Source organism: Mustela nivalis (assembly GCF_964662115.1).
Source record: "Mustela nivalis genome assembly, chromosome: 5".
Taxonomy (NCBI): domain Eukaryota; kingdom Metazoa; phylum Chordata; class Mammalia; order Carnivora; family Mustelidae; genus Mustela; species Mustela nivalis.
The window spans coordinates 103,770,550-103,775,674 of NC_139024.1; positions in this window are offsets into that span (position 1 = coordinate 103,770,550).

The following is a 5,125-nucleotide window of genomic DNA, read 5'->3' on the forward strand; positions in this document are numbered from 1 at the left end:
TCAAATAAACCCAATTCAAATGAGCCCAGTTGAGTTTTCCAATATTTTCCCCCTGTTTCCTGTGTCCCATTTCCCATTGTTTCTATGAATGAGCTCCCAGGTCCCTTCCACACTCTCTGAAAAAGAATGTATTTCTACCTTTTTATCTGCCCAAATCTAAGAATTGTTCTTTTTCTCTTCCTGAAGCTGTTTCCTCCACTGCTATCCAGCAGTGTCTTGTCCCTTCCACCTCTCCAGTCGACTACCCTGGAAGCAGCCTCTGAAATACACGTAGTCTCTTGAATGTTGAAGACTATTCTACAAGTTATATTTGGAATATTTTATAATTGATGAATGGCAACAGGAAGACTGGCTGTGAACTATCTTAGTAACTTGGGTGAGAAGCAAAAGCAGCACTAGAAGGCTGAAAACATTAAAACAAAACAAAACAGAAAACCACACACGAAAATTAAGACTATTTTGAGATCTTGCATTTCTAAGATCTTTGTAAGTTATTTTTAAATCAAATTCAGTGAAAATGGAGATTTTATAAGTCCCATTGGTATCTGTTTGGGGTATTATAACAGTCATGGTGAAGAATTTTCCTTACATTTAACACATTTATTCCTTTTGTTCTGTACAATTCCAGCAAGCATTTGTGTGATATGGAGACGTAGGTGTCTTGAGAATCATAACTTTCTTTTTCTCTTTCCAAATATCAACTTGATTCCTTTCTAGCCCTAAAGTAAGCTATCTAATCAAAGGGTTGAATGAGGTCAACTCTTGAGTTGGACATTGTTGATATGCCTGAGGTAAGGGTCATCACCAGTGTAATGACTCCTTATAGATTTACGAAGAGCCTAAGGCTCCAGTCCAGCTTCAACCACAGAATAAAAACACAAAAGGAGAGTATTTTGCTTAGTTCACTTTGAAAAAATGAAACTCTGTGCCCTGTATCAGTTTTGCCTGGTGTACACTGTTGGCTTGTCTTGAGATTTGACGGGAAGGAAAAAAAAAATTAAAAGAACAAGGGAGAATTATTTCCAGATTCTGATCTGATTCCAGACTCTAAAGAATGCCCCAAGAGTAACAGAGTCAACCGCAGTATGCCACTGGGTATGAATGCAGATATTGTCCAAGAATCCAAAACCAGTTAATTTGGGTCTTTTAAAATTTCTTCTTAGCCAGTTCTGTTCAAAGTGTGTAATAGAAAAATAATCTGTTTACATTATGCTTAGCAAATGCCAAAACACCTGCTCAAATAAGACTTTTAAGGAATTTGTATGCTTTTTTAATCATTGTGAAATATTTCTTTTGTTTTGTCTCCAAATGCATAATTCAATTTTCTACACAGAAGGATGGTGCAATAAATGTTATCATGTAGTGATTTACACTTGAAAAATACTATTGCAGCAGATGATATGAACTGCAAGATTATCTGTACTTATATTTTTATAATTTTGATATTCTATAAAAATTTGTCGAGTGCCTATTAGTACCAAATGTATTCAAGGCCTTGAGTATACAATAATAACAAAACAAATATCAGTCCCTGACTTGTTGGAATTTTCATAGTCTAATATGTAATTCATATGTGCTTTTATTCTATAGAGTGATCTGTGGAATAAAGTCAATTTCGCTAATAGGAGAGTAGCCCAGAGAAGCGTCCTGACCTGCACTCACAGATCAGTCATGGTTCTCAGTATTAAGAAACACACTGCTCGCTGCGGGAAACAATACATATTAAAAGTTAAATGAAATCTAGTTTTTCAGTAGGATTTTACATTTACAAGGTGATTTTCAAATTATGACTTTAAAGGAAAGGAAAAGTTGCACTACTATATAGCTATATATGGCTAACCACTAATGATTACTTATTCTCTGATTTTGTTTCTGGATTTGTTTTTAGCTGAAATATTGTAATGTTTGTGATCTAAAGTTATACCTCAAATCTCTTGATTTCAACTTACTAAACGTTTATTTTTATGTGCAAGTCATGTGTTCAGTGCTGAGACTATAAATCTATCAAAGATAAGCATTCCTAGATGTCCATCAACAGATGAATGGATCAAGAAGATGTGGTATATATACACAATGGAATACTATGCAGCCATCAAAAGAAATGAAATCTTGCCATTTGCAACAACATGGATGGAACTAGAGCGAATCATGCTTAGCAAAATAAGTCAAGCAGAGAAAGACAACTACCATATGATCTCCCTGATATGAGGAAGTGGTGATGCAGCATGGGGGCTTAAGTGGGTAGGAGAAGAATCAATGAAACAAGATGGGATTGGGAGGGAGACAAACCATAAGTGACTCTTAATCTCACAAAACAAACTGAGGGTTGCTGGGGGGAGGGGGTTTGGGAGAAGGGGGTGGGATTATGGACATTGGGGAGGGTATGTCTTTGGTGAGTGCTGTGAAGTGTGTAAACCTGGTGATTCACAGACCTGTACCCCTGGGGATAAAAATATGTTTATAAAAAATAAAAAATTAAAAAAAAAAAAGATAAGCATTCCCCTTTTAAGGAATTCATCTAATATGTACATGGCCTTCTACATGTCTCTTGGTTCTAAATGTTCTTGGTTGCAGGGATGCCTGGGTGGCTCATTCAAAAAGGCCATGATCCCAGAGTGCTGGGATTGAGGCCTGCCCTGCGATGGGTTTCTATGCTCAGCGGGAAGTCTGTTTCTCCCTCTCTCTCTGCCCCTCCCTCTGCTCTCCCTCTCAAATAAAAAAATAAAATCTTTAAAAATATATATAAATGTTCTTGGTTCCAGTAACAAATATTTAGCCAATCCTAAATATAATGCTAAAAGAAGATTTTAATTTATAACATCTAATGACCCAGTGAACATAGTAAATTCATATTGTTTGTCACCATTAGATTTGTAGGCAAAGAAAAAAAGACCTATAGTGGTATATTATGGAAATTTAATTAATTTAGTTTACTTCTTTCAATAACAGATGTGGAATTTACTATAACATCTATAGATGTCACCTACTTATTGATTATAAGCTAATCATTAATGAAACTTAGAGTTGAATGCTGAAAGTTTTGCTTATTTAAACTGTGAAAGAGCAACAAAGGTTAAAAAAAACACAGACACACTCATTAACTAATTACTTGAAGACTACCTTATGAAGCTCTTCTTAAACTTCAATATATCATTGACAGTTCTGTAATCTCAATAAGTCTCTTTAAAATACAGAAAGCCTAATATCAATGCTGGATTTTGGCATTAGAACTCTGTTCTAGTGGTTTAAAGATAACTGTATCGGTGGGCTTTAAAAAATTAAACAAGGCATTAGGGAATTCCACTGGCTTGATAAGATTCTGGTTATTTATTTTGCACCTGTGAGAGTTGCCCTAGGGCACTCTTCCTTAGGTTATTGCCTGAATAATATGCTGAGATACGGAAACAGAAGTGCTAGTTGTAGTGAGGGTATGAGTTTCTTGCTAGCCCAATGATGGATAGAGCACACATCTCCCTCCATTCCTGGGCTATCTGCTACAGGAAACAGCTGTGGTTATGATGGGCAAACATTGGATGTGTACTCAATACATTCTTGCTCATTTACCTAGTAAACTTTGACATAAGTATTATCCTGACCTGCAAAAATATTAAAATAATGTAATAGCTATTTTTCTTAGATTAAAGGCTGCTGTGAAGATTAAATGAGTTCAGTGACATGATTGCATATGGTAATCTATCAAAGGTAATACAGATACAAGGCATTATTACCATTATTTCTTTTCTCATGGAAAACTTACTTTTGCTTTGTAGCTAATGTTGATTAATATTACGTCCAACCATAGTCTCATCCACCACAAAAATTAATGCAGATGTTACTAAGAAAAGCTAACAGTGCATTTATTTCCACTCTAATACTATGTATCATATACATTGATAATAGGAATCTGGCAGTGCAGCAACACCTGCCAATATGCTGAGCCATCCTTACATCTAAGATGGATGCCACAATCTCCAGGACTGACATACAGAGGTAAGAAATGTACCTTTAAAAAGCCTTACTGCCGGTGCGGTGTCTGAGTGGCTTAGTACGTAGAGCATCCCACTCTTCTTTTTGGCTCGGGTCATGATCTCAGGGTCCTGACATCTAGCTCCAGGTCTTCCAGTTCTAGGCTCAGCAGGGAGTCTGCCTCATTCCCTCCCCCGATGCCCCTCCCCCTTCTCATGCCCCTGTGGGAGTGCACTCTCTTTCTTTCTATAAAATAAATAAGTCTTTAAACCTACCACCTTTGCCACCACCCCCTCCGAAGGGCCAGCTGCTGTGGAAATGACTGATGATTTGATGGTTTGCCTTTGGTCCCTTTTATTCTCTTGGTATGACCAATTATCAATCCACAAATATATGATTAAAGCAAATCCACTCCAGGTATGCCTTTGTTTTTTTTTTTTTGTTTTGTTTTGTTTTGTTTTTAAAGATTTTATTTATTTATTTGACAGAGAGAGATCACGAGTAGGCAGAGAGGCAGGCAGAGAGAGAGAGAGGAGGAAGCAGGCTCCTGCTGAGCAGAGAGCCCGATGCGGGACTCGATCCCAGGACCCTGAGATCATGACCTGAGCCGAAGGCAGCGGCTTAACCCACTGAGCCACCCAGGCGCCCCCCAGGTATGCCTTTGTACCAATCTCTCTTGTAAGATAATTTTTTCTTATTACTCTAGTTAGCTCCCATAATATTATTTAAATTACCCAAATGTCCATCTTTCTGAACCCTTTAGATCCTGTTGAGTTACCTTTCTTTCTCTTAACCTGGATAAAAGAAGGGCTCTCCCACATTTCTTCTCCTATGATCTACTAGGCAGTTGCTCTTCAATAGCTGTGTTCTCCTGTCCTCCCCAAGTTGAGCAGAGTCAGTGCTCATCATCTAGTTCTCTTTCTCCTTTCTTTTCTTTAGTCCATTTCTCCCTCTGAATAAAAGTTTATGGGATATCTTCAAACCTTTATTCTCCCTATCGGCAAGCAACATCAAAGGAACCCATCAGATTTTACTTAAGAGATGAGGTTGCTTCTGATAATTTCACGGCAAAAGGGGATGGAAAAATTTCACACTTGTCTAAACACTCCTCTTCCCCAAAGTACAAGAGAAAAGCATCCCAAAATTAAACTCCATATAG